This window comes from Oryctolagus cuniculus, chromosome 1 (genome assembly GCF_051225735.1).
Source record: "Oryctolagus cuniculus isolate XC-2025 breed Fujian yellow rabbit chromosome 1, ASM5122573v1, whole genome shotgun sequence".
NCBI lineage: Eukaryota > Metazoa > Chordata > Mammalia > Lagomorpha > Leporidae > Oryctolagus > Oryctolagus cuniculus.
The window spans coordinates 155,744,140-155,770,066 of record NC_142867.1 but is presented as its reverse complement, the minus strand read 5'-3'; the positions used below and the strand labels follow the sequence as shown (position 1 = coordinate 155,770,066).

Here is a 25,927-nt window from a genome sequence, read left to right as displayed (position 1 = left end):
TCAGTCTTCCTGTGAGATATGCAGGACAGGGATAAATAGGAATGTGCTTGAGCAAAAGAAAACCCCAAAACATACACAAAATGCTTTTAAAACAATTTAAAAGCATGGCTTCTACACTTCAAAAAATGGTCTCAGATCAAAGCGTAAACATTTTGTTTATAAAAGGAGGAATTATATTCTGTATATTAAGATAATCGAAAATGAATCTTGATGTGAATGGAAGGGGAGAGGGAGTGGGAAAGGGGAGGGTTGTGGGTGGGAGGGACGGTATGGGGGGGAAGCCATAGTAATCCATTATTCGTACTTTGGAAACGTATATTCATTAAATAAAAGTTAAAAAAAAATAAAAAAAAAGGAGGAATTATAAATGGCCAATAAATGTTTTTGAGAAAAAGAGCTCTACTTCACTTATTAAAGAATTAAAACAATGGAGTGGTAAGCTCACTTGTCAAATGATAGCAGGTGTGATGAATTGAACACTCTGTTATTTTCTATAATGACAGTTTATATCGTTACAGTCTTTAAACTTAAACCCTTAAAGTTGTCATACTCTCAGGCACAATAATTCACCTTCTGGGAATCTTTCCAAAGGAAATAAACTAAAGAACCAGCAAGACTGTGTACCAAAGAGTTTGTACCTTTGTACCTCCAGACTTATGCCTAAAGATACATTGTAGCCTCATTATGATATTGTCATTATAATATAGGGACACATTTTTGTAATTCTCTTTACAATGCTCTTTTACTCAGTAAGTATGTACTGTCTCTACTATTATGTATTTGCCATGTATTCAATTTATTTCACTAGGATTAAGTGTGTAGGTGTACCTGATAATGTGTTTAGATAATGAGGATTAAACAGTGAGCAAAGAAAGACTTCATCCCTGACCTCAATAAGCCAAAAAAAATTTTTTTTAAAAGTCACCACTGGATATTATGAATTTAGATGATTATTTTGTGACTCATTTTCTTCTCTGTACTTTCAAAATTCCCACACAGTTTGTGCAGATTAGTTTTAAGTGTCAAAGTGAATGCACAATTACTCTGGCATAGTAGTAAGGCTGTACTTTATCTATGACCCATTGTATTTTAGCTTATCCATTTGCCTGAGGTCATCTGTGATGATAGGGTTAAGGTTGAAAGTTTAATAGCTCATTGAGAAAATTAACTTATTTGATATTTAAACAACAACTCCTCTCATTCATCATCAAACATTTATCAAGGACCTATTATGCACTAGGCACTAACCTAAGTGGTAAAGGTACAGGGTGAATAGGATTAGGCCCTGTGCTCTGATGAGTTTGCAGTCTAATCTTCTTGTAAACTCTACCAAGCTCCTCAAAAAGCTAATGGAAAAATGTGTGTTACGAAAAAGCTGTGCATGGATTTCAAAAACTTTTGCTCACCAAAGTATGTTTATCTTTTAATTTCATTTTTCCAAGAATATTTTGAAGTACCCTTGTATGCTGTAGTTCACAATAAGTAATGGAAATATCAATGACAGAAAAGAAGAAAGGAGAGGGAGTGGTGGAGGACAAAGAGGAAAGAGTTAGAAAAATAAAAACTCTTTCTGCAAATTGCACAAAGAAGAAAATTCTACCTTTGTAAGTTCGTATTAAGAGTATGTTAATACTTCTCTGAGTCTCTGAAGGTTCATATTATTTGAGAAATATGTATTTAAAATGCTAGAAGAAAGATCAGGATATTCAATTTACCTCTGTTAAACTAGTCCATATCCAGCCCCAACAAAACTGTGAGGCTTTGCTACCCTTAGAAATCTTAAAGAAGCCCAAAACATATACCAAGGTCTCCACATATAAGAAGCCAGATAACAATTTCTATTGGTGGAGTTATGGAAACATTTTAAACATTGCTGTGTTCTGAGGTGAATGAGGAATCTCAATTGGCCCTTAAGATTGTTGAAAACTCATTGATATATAGGACAGAATTCAATATTTTGTTCACTGCTAAGGTAGTCTTCATGCCTCTAGAAAAGTGGTTCAGAACAGGTGGTGATTTTGCACCTAGCCCCTTGGAGATATGTGGCAATGTCTATAGAAACTGTGAGTTGTAACCACTGGGCAGATGTTATGGCATCCCATAGGTAGAGAGCAGGTGTGCCAATGAAGATCCTATAATGTACAAAACCTACCCCACCCCACCCCACCCCACTCCACTCCCCAAAACAGGAAATTCATCTGCCTAAAATGCCCATAGTGCTGAGATTGAAAACTCCTGCCTTCGGAGTTTGTGGAAGTTTTCCTAATGCAGTCACTTCCAAGATGTTCAGTTTTCTTGTGTTTTCTCTGAGAAAGATACTTCCTCTTTTCTATACTCCCTTTCACAACAATACCACTTCCACTTCACAAATGAAAGACTGAAACTTACTCATTTCAAATCTTACTGTGTTCATGGTTTCCAAGATGAAAAAACTTCCATTACAATAAGAAAGGGACAATACTGATTTTGATGCTGGGGAAAAAAACATTATTTTAATGAATGAGCAAAACATCCTTTTGCAAGTGAGGTAGTTTATACTTCTTTCCTTTCAACAAAGTTGAAGGAGAGAACCAATTCAATTGTCATTTATAGATCTGAAAAATTTTTTGATAGAGTGTTAGGTGATGTGAGAGTTTATAGAAGTAAGTTCAACTGCAGTGGTAAAATTAGTTTGATGTTCATAAACATATTTATGTGAATAAGTTTTTCAATATGTATATTTCCAAAAACAAAAGTAAGAATAAAAATTAGGCTAAATTCATCACATTCTAATAGTATATAATAATCAAACAAAATCACCACGATTAAATAGAAAGGGGGAAAGCTCCATCGGGCTTATTAGGAGATGAATTACCTTTATATCTATTTTTATGTTTAGTAAGTATTAAATTTATAATATATTGGTAATTTTATCAGTTATATTATAATGATTAAATAATAAGTCAATCCAGAGTAAATTTAACTTGAACATGTGTTAACAGGGAAAATGTTAAATTTCAACATATACAGATTTTTATTATATTTTTATTGATTAATAATAGACTTTCAAACATGAAAATTTTGACAGAATAAAATTCTGTGGAGAAAATGAAATTGAAATATGAGTTCAGAGGAAAGTAGATATTGTAAAATCTCTGTTAAAGAAGGCCTTTTTATGCATTTTCTTTTCAATTGCATAACATGGATATCAAAATATTAAGACATTAGATACCATTGGTATAGAAAACAGTCCATTAATTTTGTTTTATGAAACAGAAAATCTAAAATGCCTTGGAAATGGCATCCTTTGCAGTGGTATTACTCAAAATACTGTGTGGCCTGCTTTTTCCACAGTTTAGGGGTGAAAGAGAATGCCCTGGGACCCATAATTCCTGTCCTACAGTGGTCTGCACTTTTTTCATGTCCATTTTAACCTACTATCCTAATTTCTTGGAAACTGTGTTAGTTAAGTACCTGGTCAATAACTATTCAAAATGAGTCCAAGTGTGTTCATGTGGTAGCATTGCCATAAAAAGCCAATATAGTCAATACTTTAGACTTGAGATGCATATGGTCTCTGTCAACTCTGACATGGAAGTACAAAAATGCCAGAGTAGCACAAAAATGGCCATAGTTGATGTGTAAATGAAGGATCATGGCCCTGCTCCAAGGAAGCTGAGATATAGAAGTGTTAGTTAACTTCCCAAAGTCACACGGGGCTTTAGACCTGGGCATCCTAGCTCCTGAGTATGTTTTCTTTCCAATTGCAAAATGGTGTCACTATTCTTGAGAAATGAATCCCTGAGGTTTCAAAATGACAGATGTAAATTGTTAACTCAGAGTACAACCCAAAATGGTATTTCAGGTGACACCTTTAACTGATAAAAGTTAGAAGAGTTCAGAAAGAAAATCAATGTTACAATGATTAGGAAGAACTTCATGGAAATCACTTGAACCAAATTTTCATTGTATGGAATTTTACTGGCAAGGAGTCACAGAAAAACTTTTCTAGTGCAAGGACAGTGTGAAAAAAAGCTGGGAGGAAGAAATTGCAGTGTAGACCCAAATGAAGCCAAGTATAAGAGAAGAAGCTAATTGTTATCTTTACACTGTGTCAGGTATCCCTTTGGGTCTTTGATCTCCTAGGGGGCTAGTTACAACCCCAGACACTGAAGTGAAACAGTCCAGGTTTCAGTCCCACCTCTGCTACTTGCTGTGTTACTTAACATGCTGGGTCTCTTTTTTCTGGGGCTGGGGGGGCGGGGAATAAAATGAAGATTAAAAAAAACCTGTATCCTAGGACCATTGTAAGAGTTAAATTTCATGACATTATAAAGTGATCAGCATAGTGCCTCGTATTTAGTTCCTTACCAGGTGATATATTATTGCCCTTGAATTTTTATTGTTACACACCAAAAATGTGAAGTGTTGAAATTTCCATATTTTAAATTAAGAAGCTAAGGCTCAGAGAGTCACAGAATAACATCAATAAGATAGATAAATAGATAAATGTACATGATATAGATATAGATAATTTTCCAAGTACAAGTATTCAGAGGGAGTTCTCACTGGGAAGCAGAGATCCTCTTAAGTCAAAGAAAAGAAGGACTAATGCTGACAATTGAAATAAAATACAATATTGAAGACCCAGTGTTGAGCTTTTGGAAGAAGGAAATATATAACTTCTCATGAGTTCAAAATTTAGATCTTAGTGATGTAGGGGTCACAGGATAAAGGGAGTCAAACATAAAGCAGAAAGGAGGCCTGGAGACTTGGTTTGGCACACAGTATCAGCACCGTTGGTGGACCTATGTATGAGTAGACCCCTGAAACCTGTCTCATAACAAGTGTCCCTACTCACACCTCACAGCCCTAAAAATACCTGGTGACTTAATTCAATCTGGCATTTTCTCTTTATATTTTTTTACATTTGTTTATTGTAATATGGTTGGAAATATTATAGTGATGACATTTATCAGCAATGTTAAAAAAATTTGCAATGTTTCCCTACATACCGTCTCATTGAATGTTGTTAAACCCATTGTGGGTTTTCTTCATAGCCATGAAAGGTGGATTTATTCTTTGGAGGGAGTGTTTTAGGAAAACACTCACCACTTTTTACACAGGAGCCATCCAATATTTTTGTTGTATCATACTTCACATATAACTTTTGAATAACCTGAAATAGTTGGGTCATTCTTCTCATTAAAAATTTTTTTTCTGTTAGAAAAACTCCTCATAATCTTATCTGGGTCTACTTTCAAATACACACCTGCAAAATGCATGTGCTGTCTTTAAAATAAAAAACTCAAATTCAAGTCATTTCTTCTTAACACAAGTCAATGTTTTCATTCATTGTTTCATTTTTAGGATTCCCTTTATTCCCATGATTTTGATGGTATTTTCGGCTGTAATGAAATGTACAGGCATCTTGAGACCAAATTGTGAAACGTATTTAAATCACATGTATTGTGGTCTAATTAAATACAAACAAAGTCAGTGGTTTCAATGGTATGGTGTGATAGTGCAGGTATTAGCACCTTGTTAGCAGTTAAAAACCTACTTTCTCAAGCAGAACCTATTTCTGAATGCAAAGTTTTATATAGAAAAAAAGCTGTAATATTTGAAAGGCATTTGATGAACTTGTTTTTATAGCCAGGGAAGAAACATTTTCTTACCAAGCAATTTTAATTTTTTAAAAAATGCATTAACTAGCCCCATACTGTTTGTTTGTTTGTTTGTTTGTTTTAAGATTTTGGTTATTTATTTGAGAGGTAGAGTTACAGACAGAGAGAGGGAGTGACAGAGAAAGAGAGGTCTTCCATCTGCTGGTTCACTCCCCAGATGGCCACATTGGCTGGAGCTAGGCAGATCTGAAGCTAAGAGCCGGGAACTTCTTCCAGATCTCCTATGCCCAAAGGGGCCCAAAGACTTGGGCCATCTTCTGCTGCTTTCCCAGGCCATAGCAGAGAGCCGTATCAGAAGAGAAGCAGCTGGAATATGAACTGGCGCCCATATGTGCCACAGTGCCAGCCAAAAATCCCCCAATCATTGTTTTACCTTCTGGGATTCAGTTTCTAGGAAAAGAGAAAAAACATATCAAATGTTACTACAAGATAAATGATTTTGTGAAAAATCTCATAACTGGGTAACATAAATAAAAATTATAAGAGCCATATTCCCCTACCATTAATCTAAATTTCTTCATCATCGTAATTAATTCTTATTGAATCCTTACTATGTAAAAGGCACTGGGTTAAGTACCTTCTATGAACTACTCCCTGTTAATCATAGGAAGAAACCCTTGAAATTAGTAGTGTGTTTGTCTTTGTTTCACAGATGGTGGAAATGAATTTAACAGAGGTTAAATAACTCATCCACGCCTACACAGATAGTACCCAGCAGAGCTGGAGTTCAAATCCATGTCTGTCATAACGGTCCCCTCCTTATCCCTCACCTATAGCTGAAGGATGCTTCAAGCTGATCTCCTGTTGCTGTGTCTTGTCTGTCTCAGGTGCTGTTCACGGAACACATGACAGCTCCCTGACCCTAGCCGAGCTAAACCTGAGGGAACACTCAGGGAGAAATGCTCTGGTTTATCTTCTTTACATCATGTGTGATATCAAAGCTTCCCTCCTCAGTACCATTCATTGAGCATCTGGAATGAAGAGGATAATCATTCAAAATTTTCGAAAGTGTGTCTTTCTATTAAATGTGCATTTTTTAAAATTGCCAATGACCACACACTGCACCTGGCCCTGAGACTACCTGTCTTAATGTGAAAAAGTGTGGCTCACACCAAGTGCAAATCGCCCCAACACAGTGGCAGTCCACTGTCTCACAAAAGGGATTCAGTGGAATGAGTTCTAGAATTTAAATCAGGATGCATTTTGCTGCCCTTAACTATATACTCTGGGCAAGTCACCTCTTGGGTCTTGCCTCCTCATTTCTTTTTTATTTGTTTATTTATTTATTTGAAAGGCAGAGATACAGAGAGAGGGAGAGGGAGGGAAAGAGAGAGAGAGAGAGAGAGAGTGGGAGAGAGAGAGAGAGATCGTCCATCTACTAGTTCACTCCCCAAATGGCCACAACAGAACTCCATGCAGATCTGCCACATGGATAGTAGGGACCCAAGCCTTTAGGCTATCTTCTGCTGCTTTCACTGGCCCATTAGTAATGAGCTGAATTGGAAGTAGAGCAGCTGGGACTTGAACCAGTGCTCATATAGGCTGCTGGCATTGCAGGAGACAGCTTAACCCACTATACCACAATACTAACCCAAGATTCCTCCTTTAAAGGGCAGACAGAACTATAAACAAATTGTGGAAAAATAGTTTGAAAATAAAGCTTGTACCAGGCATTACAGTATCACAGAGAAGAAAAAATAAATGACTCTTATGATTTCATCCTTGAGAGCTTTTGTTAATCTGGCTTACTGTGAAATATCACTTGCTGGATAAAAAAGCAAAGACCATATTTTAAGACTTAAGTATTTGAATAATTTCTATCAGTTTCATTGCTTAGACAATTTCAATTCATTTTGGCAACATCACAAAGTCTTATAGTGGAAGATAAAACACTGCAGGCCCCAAAAATACATATAACTAATTATTTAAAAGAGCTCTAGGGGCAGATTAAGCCTCCAGTTGGGACACCTGTGACCCATAGGCGTGCGTCTGGTTCGTGTCTTGGCTACTCCATGCTTCCTCTTCTTTTTTTATTTTTTCAGTTTCTTTTTTTTTAATATTTCTAAATGAGAATGTGGGATGAGATTGTTACCAGGGTCCCTTCCAGGTTTCAAAGTCCATAGGTTCACACCCTTACAAAAAATACTTTTGTTGTATTTTTACCAGAATTGGTGTTTAGTTGTTGTCGTTTTTGAGGAGGCAGAGGCTTTTACAGACTAAACAACCTGTTCAAAATAAAACAGGTACAGAATTTGCACATGGAATTCTACCTCAACACCAAGTCATTCTAAACTCCTAAACTGGATTGTTCTTTGTGATTCTGAAATCCAATTAATCTGTCCCCTATAATACAGTGAATTTCTACACAGTCCCATAATCTTACAATATAGCAATATTCATTAAAACTATAGTAAGGTCAGGATTGGTCACAGATGTTAAGAGTCTGGTGGTCCTTGATTGCTTCTTCAAGATATATACTACAGAAAAATGTTGCCTTAATATCATATACACCCTGGTATATGAGGTTACCAAATCCTTCCCCAAGAACACGTTTCCATAGAGATATAAAAGGAAAATTTGGAGGGGTCTGAAAAATTCAAAGAGCCTTCCATCCCCTCTTGACACAGTTAAGATGGGGAGAGCATAGAAAGGTTGGGCTGATTTAAGATAAATATTGTACCTACGAGACGATTTTGCTGAGGGCTAGTGGGAGCGTGAGCCTACATATGCTCACACGGGAAGTATTCAGGGAAGTCAGGGTGGGTATCTTGTGTGGGAGACGGGGGGATTCAATGGAGTGAGATACTTTAGCCTTTCCTTCAAGTATATCTCCCTCCTGAGTACATTTACTTCCATCACAATGGACTAGAAGAGATCCTTGCTTAGTGGTGCAGAACCCTGGAGACCTAATTTAGCTTTTATAGGAAAATCAAAAAGAGAGAGACGGCACAAGAGCAAGAGAACAGAACAAAGATATGAGTTTGTACAGGGAATATTGATACTTGTGGACTGCTTCCGTAACTCTTTTAAAGAAAATTTTCTAAGTAAATGCTGACTTAGACTTTTCTGTTAGCAGAAGGCTGAGTTCCTCCTGCCCAACAATATGCAGTCCGAATCTTCTTCCCAATTCCCGACAGTCTGTGTTGTCTCCGAACCTCGGGTTCATTGGTTTTTATTGCTGTGAAGGTCAGGAAACATTTTGGGAAAATAAAGTCTCTCTTTTAATGTCTTAAATGTGTCCCCCCAAGGATGCTCAGAAATAGGAGTTACATAAATGCAAATTAAATACATGCCCGACCAAGCTGTGCCCGCTGGTGCCCAGGATCATTTTTTATTCACATTTCACAGCAGTTTCCTAGAGCATCACCACATCCTTTGTTAACTACATATCAATTAAAATACCTCTGAGAGGCAGGTGCAATCCTGCACTATTTATTGTCCTTCTTGGAAAGTGAAAGGGCAACATGCATTACAGAGGGACTCTGTAAGAGTTGGGGGGATGTGGGGAGTCTGCCCTTAAGGATTTCACAGATTATGAAGAAAGATGTTTTTTTCCAATGCTGTAAAAAAAAAATCAAAAAAAAAAAAAACCGCAATCAGTGGGAAGGATAAGACCTGAACCTGGACATTCTTTTCCTTTCTCATCTATTGCATCTACAAAGTCTAATAAATTGCCACTCACAAACAATTTTGCCACATAAATGTAAAGTTGTTAGTGCAAAGAGCACAAATTACTTTTGTGGATGGCTTTAGCAGTATAGTAGTGGACAACAGACTCTAAAAAAAAAAAAAAGAAAGAAAGAAACTTTGAAAACCTTGAGCTATATAATCATTTGTCTTTCTACCCTACCCACATTCTGAATCAGCTGGGATCACTTACCTGCCCCACTGCATCTCAGTGTGCTCACCTGCACAGGAGGAGAATGAGACCTCCTTCACCAGGTAAACAAATCAATAAACATCAACTCTAATATGTACTTAGCTTGTTGTGTTATTATCTGTGAGACAACAATGATATATAATATTTGTATTTTCAAAGGTTGCCTTCAAGCAGCTACATTGCATTTAATATGCTATTTGTATTTCTGGCAAAGGCTTCCTTTTCTGCACACGAGGAAGCTGCCTGTGGTTCTGTTGATCTTGCATCTTGCCTGATAACAAGCTGAAGCATGATCACCAACCTCGAGTTTTTCACATCCAATGGTCTATTTGCTAGCTACAGCTCTATGTCATTGCAGGCCTGCTAGATATGAATATAAAATAAATGACAAAATTCTATAATTTGACAGAGCAATTAAGTGGATTGATGTGTTAAATTGAGGCAGTGATGTAACTTTATATTTAGTTTATTGGGTAACTGGATACTAACTGGCATTCCCTACCAGGTAGAAAAATACATAAACAGCTTCTTCCCAGTTTCTAACTCTTGCTGTTAACTAAAACTTGATTGTACCACCACATTAATCACCAAGCTTTAGCTGAAACTCTTGTTTTTTATTCTGGGAAGATGATTTATTCAAAATACTGTTTCACTTAAGGGTCTAATCATGAGCCCAAGATGATTCAGATGGCGAAGCCCAGCTGTAACAACAGCAGTATCATCCAGAAAAATAACCACATGTATATTGAATCCCTTGGAAGTGTTCCACAACAGATCTAGGAGTGATAAATCATACAAACTCATTCTATAATTAACTAAAGTGTTCCTTTTGCTTCACCATAATCTAAAAGGATTAGCCCATGACCTTTAGTTGGATAAATCAGGGGGCCATAGATTTACTCTGCAGTGCAAAACCAAATTCATATTTTAAAATCTAACCTAACTAATCCAAACACACATCAAAGCAAGCCTTTTCCAAACTTAAGTAGTTTAAGATTTATTTATCTATTTGAAAAGCAGAGCAACAGAGGGAGGAGGAGAGACAAGGAAAGAGGGAAAAATCTTCCATCCATTGGTTCACTCCCTCAAATGGCTGCAATAAGCCACTGTTACATGTTCCCAAGCCGGGAAGCAGGAATTCCATCCAGGTCTCCCACACAAGTGGCAGGGTTCCAAAAACTTGAGCCATCATCCACTGCCTTCCCAGGCACATTAAGAGGGAGCTGGATCAGAACTGGAACAGCTGGGATTCGAACAGGTGCTTCAATGGCAGATGCTGGCATTGCAAGCGGCAGTTTAACCTGTTACACCACAGTGTTGGCTCCATCCAAAACTTTACATGTTTATAGCAAATAAAAGTTTAAACAATAAACAATATTTCTGTAGTAAAAAACACAATTTTCAATAAACTTTTCCATAGGAAACTCTTGAAACCTCCTGATTGTGTCATCTGGGAGAGTTATTGAGCTAGTGAATAAACAAACCAACAGAACCAGTATTCCACAGTTTATTATTAATCTTAGATGCTCACAAGGCTAATTTTTCACCATTTATCCCTGATGCCCAGTAGAGTACCTGACATCATGAATATTCATAACCAAAGAGATGAAACCATACCTCACTTCATAATCAGTAATAGTATGGAAGTACAGTTACCCTCTTTTGGATGATTTACTCTAAAATTATAAAGACTGGTAAAGCGATATTGGTGCATTTATCCAATCTTTCACAAATACATGGTTGTGTATTATCTTTCGTGACTCATATTCTTGCTCTTGGGTGCAACAAGCCTTGGTTCTGCTCTTGTTGGCTTTTGTTTTCTGTTGTCAAATCACTGATTCATTCAATAAGGATTTGTCATGCAGTCATTTAAGATCTATTTGTAACCAAGCAAAAGATGAATGATGGATGGGTGCATGAATGGACAGATAACATTCTTCAGAGAATGTTGTAATTAGTGAGAGTTAGCATAAATTTAGCAAACTTACTGAATTTTAGCACGTCTTCCATTTCAATTTTAGAGTTTTACTCCTCGTGAAAAATTGACCTTCTTTGGAGAATTGCATTGTCCTGAAGTTACTGATTTCCATTGAGCATGTTGGAAATGCCCACTACTTTAAACATCAATAATATAACAAGCAATAACAAGATGTTGAGACGCAAAGTCAGTAATATCAAAATTTTATAAACACTAGAAAATTAAATATATAATTCTCTTTCTCTCCAGGAAATACTGACCAAAATTATTCTATGCAGTGATTTTTAATATAAAACTTTTACTTAATAAATATAAATTTCAAAAGTACAACTTTTGGATTATAGCAGTTCTTCACCCCATAACCATCCTCCCACCCATAAACCATCCCCCTCCTACTCCCTCTCCCATCCTATTTTTCATTAAGATTCACTTTTAATTATCTTTATATACAGAAGATCAACTCTATACTAAGTAAAGATTTCAACAGACTGTACCCACACAGACACACAAAACATAAAGTACTGTTTGAAGACAAGTTTTACCGTTAATTCTCGTGGTACAACACATTAAGGACAGAGGTCCTGCATGGGGAGCAAGTGCTATGCAGTGATTTCATTATATTCTGAGTTATCTATATGTAGGTCAAATAAAGGCTGAGAAATTGAACTCACATTATTAACCCAAGAACTGTTCAAAAACCGGTAATATAGCAGTAGATGGGTGTTTACTTCAGTAAGGAGAGAGCTTAATTCTCTGATTTGGCTAAAATAAATCATTTACAATGTAGTGCATCATCTGCCACTTGCTTCCCTAGAGGGTGGTGTTGATCATCAGTTCTTAAAAATGGTTACCAAAAAGAGGTAAAGCACAAATCAGAATCAGTGTAGGTCATTCTTCACAAGGAACAACCTGTATGCTGCAGTCATTATTTTGCTCTCCACTGTACACAAATAATAAACTAATGAATGGAAGGAAAAGTTTTGATGAATAGGGGCATCACTACAAATTACTATTAACTTTTTAAAAAAAGAAGAAACAAAATGTAATATGCATATGTGCACCTCTTTTTTAGCTTCTAGATCTGTTGAATCCTTATTAACCTGGCACATCACAGATTCATAGGATAGAGTTGGTGCTGTTTGAGTTTAGGTTCTTAAGAGGCAGTAAGCATTTGGTAGATATCTCTTGAGACTTGACTCTAGTTGCATATATGGTTCCCTCAAATATTGTTCTCTATGAGTCTTTTTTTTTTTTTTTTTACAGGCAGAGTTAGACAGTGAGAGACAGAGACAGAGAGAAAGGTCTTCCTTCCGTTGGTTCACCCCTCAAATGGCAGCTATGGCCAGTACACTGCGCCGACCCAAAGCCAGGAACCAGGTGCTTCCTCCTGGTCTCCCATGCGGGTTCAGGGCCCAAACACTTGGGACATCCTCCACTGCCTTCCCGGGCCACAGCAGAGAGCTGGACTGGAAGAGGAGCAACTGGGACAGAACCGGCACCCCAACCGGGACTAGAACCTGGAGTGCTGGCACCGCAGGCGGAGGATTAGCCAAGTAATCCGCAGTGCCGGCCTATAAGTCTTATAATTTGTTACAGTCTTATGCTTTCATCATACATTGCCTTACATATTAACATCTTCTTTTTCATTTTTCATTTATTAGTTTTTCCATTAGCTCCTAGCTCTCCTCCCTGGAATTGATATTCTTTTTCTCTTCTCTTGTTATATGCCTTTCATCTTTTTTCTCTTTTTCTGGTTTCCCTTCATCTTATCCAAATGATTTTAGGGTTTTTTTTTTTTCCTATTTTTTTCAAAAGACTTAACTTCTCCTTTCTTTAATCTACCTATTTTCATTCTTTCATTTAAACATCTCCAATTTGGCAAAAGTTTATCAAACCTGAGATTGGATTAGGAAAGTGAAGATTGCAAAACATGCTTCTTGTGCCTTCATAAACTGGGTCAGATGCAAAGCATAAATCTATTTACAGAACATAAATCTGATTTAAAAGTCTGTCCCACATCTGTGTTGTTGTACATATATGAACATTTTACAGCTAAAAAACTCCAGCCAGAGCCTTCAAAATAAAATTACGGGCCTGATGGTTAGTACCCCATAACCAGAATGTTTCAAGAAAGAAATCACTTGTGATAATTTCAAATTAGCTATCAAACTAAACTCTTTGACCAAAGACTATTAAACCAAACATTAAATTCATTTTTTATTTATTTGTTATAGAGACAGACAGAAAGAGAGCAATAGAGATAGAGAGACAGAGAACTCCCATTCATGGATTCACAAAATGGCAGGGGCTGGATTGAACCAAAGGGGGAGCTAAGAACTCAATCTGGGTCTCCCTGATGGGTAACAGGAACCCAGGTACTTGAACCATCATTGCTGCCTCCTAGAATTAGCAGGAAGCCAGCATCAGCAGCCACAGCCAGGTATTGAACCCACGTTCTCTGATATGGGATGTGTGCATCTCAACCAGAGGCCCAAATGCTAGGCCAAATGCCCTCCTGTAATTGTTTTGAAAACTGAATTCCTTTGATAAAGATAAGTAATCTTTTGTTTTCTGTTGCATCTTTGTTCTATAATCAATACTAACTGTGGCCTACTTTGACAAACTGATAATGCAACTGAGGCTGTTTGGATGAAAGGCTCCGTCTTTAGTTTCTGAGCTGTGGATTACTTTAGAGAATGACTCAATAGTACTCTATTCCAGAGTTTGAAATCTGCATTTGAAAATCATTGCCATAACTTCAATCACTGGGTTACCCACACATTTTTTAGTAAATATTATGTGCCGAGACCTATGCTAGTTCTGAGTGAGGAAGAATATCTCATCATATACAGAAAGCCAGAAATAGGACCAACCAGTAATTCCAGTGCAGTGTGAAATGCTAGTGTCAGGTTTTATGTAAGTTTCTAGGAGGCACCTTCGTTGGCCTTGGGTGGCAGGTGAAGCGAAGTTCATGGAAAGCCTGAAGCAATGTGGGATTCCCTTAGAGGAAGGAATAGTAAAGCCAATCTAAATGAGAGCAATGTCCAAAAAGTGATTAAGATATAGTGGATAATAGAGTCAGGAAAACTCTTGTGTATGAATGATTGCTACAACAGTTCTATTGTTATCATTTCTTAGATTGTAAGTCTTAAGAGATCTTGAAGGAAATCTGAAGGTTTTGGCTTCTGCTAAAGAGCTAATTAACTATTTTTTGCTGACCTTTTCATTTCCTTCCTATCAGATGAGCTGTTGATTTAAATACATGCATGAAAAGGTTTAACTAATTTCCAAGAGAAGATAATGTTTAAATATTTATCCTGTTGTTTGCTCAAACTACTCCTGTGGTCTCTTCTCTATTTGCATAATGTAGATATCTTTTTTTCAGCCACTATTGATTCTTCTCTTGTTTGCTAATCAAAGCTTAGATCAACTATCATAACTCAAACATGAAAAGTCAATTCAAAATTGTATGTTTGTCTTTTATATTCAACAATGAAAAAGAAAAAAAATGCATTATAAAGCCTAGAAAACCACATCTGGAAACCTAATGATCTTTGTTTAACTTTTTAAAAAATTGGAAAATAAGAGCTGGCTCTGTGGCACAGCTGGTTAGGCCACAACCTGCAGCCCTGGCATCCTATGTTGGCGCTGGTTCAAGTCCTGGTTGCTCTACTGCCAATCCAGCTCCCTGCTAATGTGCCTAGGAGGGCAGCAGAGGATTTCCTAGTTCCTTGAGGCCCCACACATATGTGGCAAACCCAGAAGGAACTCCTGTCTCCTGGCTTCAGCATGGCCCAGACTCCAGTTGTTGTAGCCATTTGTGAAGTAAACCAACAGATAGAAAATCTCTCTCTCTCTCCTCTCTTTCTCTCTTTCTCCACCCCCTGTCTCCTTCTCTCTCTAACTCTGCCTTTCAAATAAATAAATGAATCTTTAAAAGATGGAAAACATATATTTAATTCTAATTACCGAATACCTAGAAAAAATATTCTAACAGTCTAATAAGGAAGACATTTAGAAAAGGAAATTATTATTTTCATGTTAGATTTGATATATGTAACACAAAGCTAAAAATATATAAGGTATTTTAAAATTCCATTTAGAATTATATTTTATTTTCTCTAAAGCCAAGTCTACTTAATGATCTGCATCCCTAATGCTGTTGAAGAAACACAATATATTAACCCAAACCCATATACTTTAGGTTAAGAATTATGTTAAACTCCTGATTTTCAGAAAGCAAGCAATATTTCATTTTTCAACTGAATTAAGAAAGATGAGTGTGTTTATGTGCCATGTACCCTACTGTGAATTATGAAATCCTTTGTAAGTAAGATGTATATGTTATAAAGAGTTGGAGGTTATATTGGTTTTTCATCACTAGTGAAAGGCTTTCATGCCATATAAAATGGATACCAACATCACAGCAGAGAGGTCATGTTTCCAAGTTCCTTTTTTTAAAAGCCAGTAGGAAACCGAATAGTTGTATAGTCTAGTTAATAAAGTTAGGCAGTAGGGTGATAGAACTTGATTTTCACTCTTTCTTGGAGAAAGTTACAGACTTATCTTGAAAATTGGCCAAAATAAGCTACTTCCCATCTTACAGGTTGCAGTTTATTAAACCAGCCAGAATTTTCTTCTGGGTCCCTCTTAAAGGGACAAAAGTATACCAGGTCCACACATCAGAATTTTCCCTCTATGAAAATACCTGCAAGTTGGCAGTTAGTGGGAAATCTTACTTAAGTTCAGATGTTCTTACAAGGTGAGTAAATTTAAAAAAATACTTGGCTTCAGTTTTTTTTAAGTATAGAATTCTGTTTTTTGCTTTCCATCTAAATGCAGACATACTGAACTGTTATCTCTAAAATTTTTTAAAATAAAGGCAAAAAAATGTACAAAGAGACCAGGTGAAAAATGTAGGGGTGGAATACAGCAACTTTAAGAAAAATCAAGTTTGCTCCAATAAATTTTATTTACTGCTCACTTATACATGTTCCTTTCCACAATAAAAAAAAAAATGGACCATGAAAGACTCACCTAATTGGGAGTCACTCAAGTTATGGCCTGTGCCTGGCTTGCTTCAGAGTCACCAGGGAATTTATTAAAAACGCAGGTAGTCAAATCTCCATCAGAAAGACCCAATACTTTAACAAACATCCACTTTAACAAAGACCCCAAAATAATTTTTCTGCTAAAGTTTAAGATTCATTACTCTGGTTCAATTGACACTTCTGCTTTAGGAAAACAATGCTTACATTTAACTTTGCACCGCAACAAACCAATGAGAATAAGTCAGAAACACTTATCCAGACTCAGTTGGTGAGGGTGATTGTGGCTTAGAGCTTAGGTTCCGTCCTCTGTTCAGCACTTCCTCTCTTAGATGTTTCTCCTGTCTACCACCTATGACGCCAGCATTCCATATGAGTGCTGCTTCAAGTCCCAACTGCTACATTTCTGATCCAGCGCTCTGCTAATGTACCTGGAAAAGCGGTGGAAGATGGCCCAAGTACTTTGACCCCTGCCACCTACATGAGATACCCAGATGGAGCTCCTTCCTCCTGGCTTCAGTCTGCTCCAGCCCCAACTGCTGCAGCCATCTGGGGAGTGAACCAGCAGATGAAAGATCTCTCTCACTCTCACTCTCTGTGTAAATGCTTTTCAAAGAAATAAATAAACCATAAAAAAAAGAAAAGAAAAAGAAAACAGGCTGCTCTTCACACCAAGACTGCTACAATAGGATGGGTCCGTTTTCATCAAATGTGTTTTTTGAAATTCCCCACAGCTTTTTCCAACTAATGAAAGTGTTATATGAGACATCCAATATCAACTTACTGTCCACTACGAAAAAGTGAAATTTGTGCCAGAAATTTGGGCAAAGTATATTTTCTTGGATGCACAATGAATCTCATTTCTGGCCTTGCTGCTATGATTTGTGTGTTTTTTGAATTACATAAATATAACCTATTTCAGAATGCATTAGGCAGCTGCAATCATGTCAAGGAAACACCTAGGGCAAAGGTGAGAGACATTGAAGGCTGATAAGAAGAGAAGGGGGCTAACGTACTTTTCATAAATTTACCATAACAGTTAAAAAAAAAAAAAAGGGAACACAGAGCTCTTCACTGGACAGACTCCAGAAATGGAAGTTTGGAATTACAGATATAGATTCCATCCAGTACTAATACTCTACGTTGATATATGCATAGCTAGTCACAAAAGACAATTTAGGGAAGATGTCCTAGTAAATTAAAGCTAATCTTAAAATTCATGAGAATTTGGATGTAGAAACTATCAGCAAGAAACTATGATCTGTTACTAGACAATAGTAATAGATCTCTCAGCATGAGAAGACTTTATCATTCAAATTTTAAATTAGAAATTTATTCTCAAGCATTTGAAGAGAAGCTTTAATTGTCATTTCCTACTCTAAAGACAACATACTAAGTTATGAGCAATTAGAGTTATTCATTCCTGAGCACCTATTGTGCGTCAACCACTATTGTAATATCTGGGAGTATAGCAGTGACTAAACAAATGTCAAATAACTACCCTAATTAAAGTTACATACCAGAAGGGAAACAATAATTTATTTTAAAAGGAAAATGGATAACATTTTTGCTGGTGGCGAGTTATGCAAAGAAACAATAAAGCAAGGAAGAAGATGTAAGTATAAGAAGTTGCAGAGAATTGTTATTTTTTGGTCTGTATAATAAAAATATAACCACATTGATTATCATCAAGAATAATTTTGGAATTCACAGATTTATTGTTATTTAGATCAGCCCTATAGTTTTATGGAAGAGAAAACAAAGGCATAGTAGTTCAAGGTTTGTCTAAGATGTCCAAATCCTGAGTTCAAGTTCACTCAAGCTAGGGCTGTTTGCATTGTGTCACATGCACCTTTCAGGCGTTCAGAAGTTGTACCTTCAAATCCATTTTGACTCTACAAATGAGTCAAACTTAAACCAAGAATGTTTTAACTCTTCTAAAATATTTCTCCTTCTGTATCTTGCCAGCATCATGTTTATAGGGTAGCAGGTTGACTTTATGCATTTGAGGATAGATGGCTGTTAACACCATGCTGTGAGTGATCGCATGCTTCCATGTGATTTCCAAATGGGGTTTCGGAGCTACTCTTTCAAGACAGAGATCTGTGTGGACTATCAACAGATGACCATAAATATAGTGTGCTGTGATTTATTTTTAAACTATCAATGTGCTGTTAAAAGAAACCCCAAATCTGTCTTCCTTTTCCCCAAACTTGGACATAAAACCACAGAAGATCATTTCTATCAGGGCAAGCACCAGAGAGGAAGAGGAGCAAGACCAAAACCTTGTGTAAAAATTTAAGTGGGGGTACTTAGAGTCTGAGTGTTAAAACCTTTGGAAAGTGCAGTTATTACTAGAAGTAACTGAAAATGCTACTCTTTGAGTGCAGCTGCATCCTTCTTATTTGCTTTACTAAAAAAAGAAGAAAAAATGTTTGTTATGGTTAGTATTGCAAGCTTCAGGCATCAATGTTTCAAATGTCTCCTAATCTTTCCTCACAGCCACAGCAGTGGGAAAGGAAGCAGCCCTTGATGCTGGGAGCCAGGGTGTAGTGTGTCAAGCCAGTCTCCTTATCCTTCCCACTGTGAACAAGTAGGGGAAAGACAGGAACAGATTGTGGATGTATCTAACGAGGTTTTTACACTCTAATTGTGAGTATAATTGGGTTTTTCATACCATTTAGGGACTACCTACATATCATTTCTTCTGAACAAAGTGTGTGCTTCTTTTGTACTATTACCACAATTACTTTTTCTTTGTGATACTGCACTAGCAAATATTGAAGAGTCACGAGGTGCTAGTTCTGTGTCTTTTTTTAAAGTTTTTTATTTTATTTTATTTGAAGGAAGAGCAATAGATAGAAAAGGAGGGATAGAGAGAGAATTTTCTATCAGCTGGTTCACTCCCCAAATACCTACAATAGCCAGTTCTGGATCAGACCAAAGCCAGGATCCAGGAACTCCAACCTTGTCTCCCACATGAGTGGCAGGGTCCCAAATTCTCAGATCATCATCTGCTGCCTTCCCAGGCACCTTAGCAGGAAGCTGGATTGGAAGCAGAGTAGCCAGAACTCTAAGTGGCACTACATATAGGATGGCAGCATTCTAGGTGTTCGCTTAACCTGCTGTACCCTAGTGCCTGCCCCTTGTTCTGTGTCTTCTGTTTTAGGTTTTGTTGCACAGGTGTAAAGAATGACTAATATTTGTTACTCTATGCCTAAGCGTTTTAGCTTTGTTGTCTCACTGAATCCTCATAGCAATACAATATGTAGATAACTGTTATTAAAGCTTTGTTTCAGATGAGGAAATGAGACTAAAGGGGGTTAAATAATAACATGGCTCAGGTTAGGAATTTAGTGAGTGTTGAAGCTTGGATTTCAAACTAGCAGGATTGAAATTCATGAAGCTCCTTTCAATAATATGTAGACTGAATTCTTTACTCCACCATTGTTTCAAGGAGGAATGCAGTGTTTTCAATCCATGAAGATAGTTAAGGAATGCATTATTGAAAAAATAAAATATTTTATAATTAATAAAAAGTCCTCATGATTTTTGAGATTTGTAAGCATGGACTTTTAGGCGATAATATTTATTTTCTTGATAAAGGGAAGGGATATGGTAATCCAAAGGGTTCTGAATGTTGAATACTATTAGAAAATTTAGAAAGAAAGAAAAGAATGATAGTTTGTAGTGGCAAGAGAGTTGACTGAAGAAAAGATAATTAATAAATTAAGAATGGTTAATGCAAAATTAGAAAATATAGGACTGAACTCAGATTAACAATGTACTTGTTAACAGTTTAAAAGGCCTCCATAATCTCTGCTTCTGGTAGGATCACTACATATATTTCCAATATTTAAGCTATTGAAAATTTTTATTTTTCTTTTTGTCAATTTATTATCTTAAAATTGGGCATAACAATAGTACTTGATTCAAAGACTTGTGAGAATTGAAGTGGTAAGTAGTGTTTGTATTGTTTTTAGACATAAATAGTGTGCTTAAAAGAGCTAATGCATTTTTAAAGTGCTTCAAACAGTGCCTAATATATAGCAATCAGTGAATAAATGTTGGGCATTATAATTTTAATATATTGGTGTGCAAAAGAGTAAAACTTGAAATGAAAGCAAATTATCTGATATCTATTTCAAATTATAAAGATTTGTACTTAATCTAGCAACACTCCAAAACCATATCAAATGCATCAGAATCATGGCACACCCAAGCACTGTTGTACAATATAAATATTCTCTCTCTCCAAATGTGTCAGCCCTTCATGTTTCTTCGGAAGATTAGTCTTCCCCTTCTGTTTCTACAAATCTCTGAAATACATTCAAATGGTAGCCCAAGAATTATGCAGTGGCACACATATTAGCAAAATAATTTCCAAGTAGAAGTAAAATTGTATTCCCTGTTAGATTTAGGTGATTGGGGAAGAAAATGAGGTTCTGCTTTATTCCTTTTGAGAGTTGGCTACAAATTCTCCACCTTTTCTTTAGGTTTAGAAAAATCAAAGCTATCATACTTGTTGCATGCTGAATTAGAAGCCAAACAAAGTCATGAGAATTGAAATGAATCAAGTATCTCTAAAGGTGACAGTTACCACATTGCAGATGCTGTTAGGAAATTTCCACATCACCTTCTGCAAGTAAATTAGCCATCTAGCCATCCAGAGCGGAAATTTGGTCTTTCTTATCATATGGATCCAAGGATATTGGCCCCAGCAAAGGAGAAATTGTGAAACTCTGCTACTGACACTGGTAATCAAATGACACTCATGGGCACCCACATACAGATCATACAGGAACACCTATGGCTTGTGGTGAAATTATTCATCTTCCTTTATATCATTCCTCTCTGTGGACATGAGTTGAGAACATCGGCCCTTCCATCTGATCTCAAGGTGGCTTTGTGTCTAATTCAGCTTAAGTGTTTGTTTCTCAAAGACTATTTGAGATACTTCAATGGCATTTTCCTTCTTATCATTGCCATGTTATTAAATGTTATTGTTGTCTCATAAATCAATTTACTTACAACTTATTTTCTTTGTTGCTTTATAAGACACTAGATTATTGTACTGTTAATGATAAATCCTGGCCGGCACCGCGGCTCAATAGGCTAATCCTCCTCCTGCAGCGCCGGCACACCGGGTTCTAGTCCCAGTCGGGGCGCTGGATTCTGTCCTGGTTGCTCCCCTTCCAGGCCAGCTCTCTGCTATGGCCTGGGAGTGCAGTGGAGGATGGCCCAAGTGCTTGGGCCCTGCACCCCATGGGAGACCAGGAGAAGCACCTGGCTTCTGGCTTCAGATCAGCACGGTACACGGGCCGCAGTGGCCATTGGAGGGTGAACCAACAGAAAAGGAAAACCTTTCTCTTTATCTCTCTCTCTCACTGTCCACTCTGCCTGTCAAAAAAAAAAAAATGATAAATCCTACAATAGGAGACTTGGACTCCCATAATGACACTGTTGGTCTCATGAAGAAACCTGTAGTGCACGGGAACACTTTGCTTGTTTTGAAGCAGTTGTCAATCAACATAAATGAACTCACATCTTCTTAAAGATGTGAAATCCCTGAATACTGGGATTTCACTGACTGTTGTATCAAAGTGACAATGACTGTTCAGGGTCAAGTTCCAGTATCCACTTTTCTGTTTCTGTTTTTGTGGGTTTTCTTTTGTTTTGTTGTTTTCATAAACCATGTATTATTTTTTTTCTTTAAGATTTTATTTATTTGAGAGGTAGAGTTACAGAGAGAGGGAAAGACAGAGAGAAAGGTCTTGCTTCCACTGGTTCATTCCCCAAATGGCTGCAACGGCTGGAGCTGAGTTGATCGGAAGCCAGGAGCCAGGAGCTTCTTCAGGATATCCCATGTGGGTGTAGAGGCCCAAGTACTTGGACCATCTTCTACTGCTTTCACAGGCCATAGCAGAGAGCTGGATAGGAAAAGGAACAGCTGGGACTAGAACAGGCACCCAAATCAGATACTGGCACCTCAGGTGGAGGATTAACCTACTGAGCCACAGCACCAGCCCCTGGTTTTCTGTATTTTAAGATGCAGCCATAGCATCCACCATGGGTGGGTGCTCACCACCATGGGTACATGACTCCACTTTCAGCTTACATCCATGTATGCCACCAAATCCAAAAAGCCCCAAAGCTCCCAGTTTTCTATGTATTATGCCCATGTATGAGGCGTTCAAAAAGTTCATGGATAATGCACATTATCTTTTAATTCCATTTTTCCATGAACCTTTTTAAAAAAAATCTCTACAAAGTAAAAAACCAGTAGTACCGGAGAAGCTGAATTTCCTTTGCTAAGTAAATGGCATTCCCATTTCAGAAATACCAAACTTGTAGCTTTTTGACATTTTTTCACCCTATGAAATGCAACTCTGTAATGAGATCATTTTATAGGGCTCAGACATTTTGGTTCAGACATCTAAGCTGCAGGTATATATGCCCCCTTGAAGTAGAATGACAATCAAGCTTTATTGTTATTTTGACTTTTTTTTAAGAAAAAAAAATAAACCCTGCATTTTTATGGTATCTTCTTTTGAAAGAAAAAGAAATACAAATGAACTCAGAATAGCTTTTCTCTCTTCATCCTTACTCAGTAAATTTTGAGCATAAACATGCTAAGCCTTCCCTAAGAATTTTTTATAAAGACTGCTAAGTTTTCTTGCAGATGGGGTGCAGCTTACACAGAGGGGTGATGAGTCCCTAGTCTTGAAATTCAGTATCAAAATTATTGCCATTTAAAGTCACGTCTTAAAATTTTTCTACCAGAATTAATGCTATGTGATGTTTGAAACCCATGAAAAACCTTCAGTGTTTCTGTTCATCTAAGTTGACACATTGTCACTGTGGATAAAAATAAAAAGCATGTAATGCTATGGAATGGTTTGCAATCAGAAATTTTGTCTCAAGCTTGCTTATCCTTAACCTGTTATGCCTGACATCTAAAGTCAGTTTCTAAGAATCAAAACCTGAGTAATATTTGTCTAATTCTTTATAGTGTTATTCTATGTATAAGGGAAATGACCAAATGTAGTGTGATCCTATTTAATAGCATTCACATTACGTAGATATGTCTGTCTGTGAAGATCAAGCATAACGGAACCTCTGTTCCCCCACCTTTATCTCAGTCATCAGGTCTGATTTCCACCCCAAAGTGCCATTCTAAATTTTGTTTTTGTTTTCTTTTTTCACTCTAATTCATTCTTACTGGTCCTTATTCCTCAAAAAGTCTGTTTTACTCTTTTTAAAGTAAAAAGAGTTAAAATATCTATATTTTGGTTAAAGATAAGAATGAAGACTGCAAAGCTATACCGTCCATTTGAGTCCTGTTGGAAACTACTTTCTTTACTTGGGTCAGCTACGTATTACATTCTTTGAGAGTAAAATCCTATCTTTACCACAGCCAACACGTCTGTCAGAGTATCAATATTGAGCTTTGTGTTCACCAAATTCTTAGTAAACGTGGATAGTGTGATAACGTACTTCATAAGTTAAAAAATGACAGCTGGAGTGGTTAATTCCATACACGAACTAACTTCAAAAAGGTCATGGAAAAAATGAAATTAAAAGATAAGTTTATTTTAGATGCAAAAAATTTTTTTGAAATCCATGCATACTATCATTCCTCAGTAATGCTGGAAACTGGTTCCAGGACCTCACCCTCCATACACATGCATACACACACACACACACACACACACACAGATACCAAACTTTGCATATGTTCATTTCTTATATAAAATGTGGTGTTTACATATGATCTACACACACCATCCAGTATCCATTAAATCATCTTTAAATTGCTTATAATACCTAGAACAGTGCAAATACTGTATGAATGCTTATGCATCATTGTTTATGGAATAATAACAATGAAAAAAGTCTGGAATGCTTTCCCCAATGTTGACTGAATCCACTAATTCAGAACCCCTGGGCACTGAGGGCCCACTACATATCGTTAGTTTTTCTTGGACTCATTTTGAGTTAAGTTGCCTTTGTTTCAAAATTAGGAAACGTAAAAATCCATATTTCTGGCTGGCACTGCGGCTCAATAGGTTAATCCTCCGCCTGCGGCACCGGCACACTGGGTTCTAGTCCCGGTTGGGGCACCGGATTCTGTCCTGGTTGCCGCTCTTCCAGGCCAGCTCTCTGCTGTGGCCTGGAAGTGCAGTGGAGGATGGCCCAAGTGCTTGGATCCTGTACCGCATGGGAGACCAGGAGAAGCACCTGGCTCCTGGCTTCGGATTAGCGCAGTGCGCCGGCCGCAGCATGCTGATCGCAGCAGCCATTGGAGGGTGAACCAACGGAAAAGGAAAACCTTTCTCTCTGTTTCTCTCTCTCACTGTCCACTCTGCCTATAAAAAAAAATCCATATTTCCAGTTTCTCATTTTAAAGGGTCAGGAGCATTGAGTCCCATTTTAACCCACCAACAATCCTGGGGCTGAGAAGTGCTTGGATCTTCAGACAGACAGGCACTTTCTCTTCTTTTCCTGTGCCCTCCTCTCATGGCACTTTCTGACCTGGTTCTGCTTCCTCCGCTCCACACGCAAACATTGCCCAAAGACATTCTAGTCCTTGTTAACGAATGATCTTCCAAACATGTTCCCTGGGAGGGGAAATAATAGATGCTTTCCTCGGATAGGATCCAGCGAGTGTCAAAATGTTTTTCCTGTGGCTTTCCTCATATCTATGCAAACAGGACTCTTCTTTGTACTTCTCCAGGAGCCCTCATTCAGCTGCTGCACTCTGGGAATATGATGAGATCTGCATTTTTGAAACACTCTGCAGAATGTCCTGAAAAATTACTAACTAGCTGCAGTGACAGCAGCGTCCCCAACCTGGAAAAATGCTAATGACAATAAGACAGAAGCAGAATCCCTGCGCCAGGCTGTGTTTTTCATCACAGCGCAGTTCTCCAAGGGTTAAAACCTTCCAATGCTTATTATTTGGTTTTGTCTTTTTAAAAAATGTACCTCTTTCCACCGTTTTTTAAACCATTAATTTAATCTGGGTGGGCTTGTCAAGCTTACTTACATTGATTGCTGGCATGAACATCAGTCCAGAGAGACAATGACCCCAGTTCTCACAAATTGGGCTTTGTTAGTCTATCCATAAGCTACAGTAATTATGATTCTTTAATTGGAAGGAACCTAGAGTAATGTGTTTAATGTATGCATTGCTGCTTAAAGTTTTGGTTTTCTTATTTTTTCTCTCCTTTTTTTGTATAGATTTATTTATTTATTTGAAAGGCAGAGGTACAGAGAGGCAGAGGCATAGAGAGAGGGAGAGAGGTCTGCCATCTGCCTGTTCACTCCCCAGATGGCCACAAAGGCCAGAGCT

At 37.3% G+C, this 25,927-nt stretch overlaps 1 protein-coding gene across 1 annotated transcript in view; it reads left to right on the top strand.

Moving 5' to 3' along the window:
* The window catches only part of RORB (RAR related orphan receptor B), a 227,126-nt gene that overhangs the window by 12,316 nt on the left and 188,883 nt on the right, over nt 1–25,927 (top strand). The gene's annotated exons all lie outside the window — the stretch shown is intronic.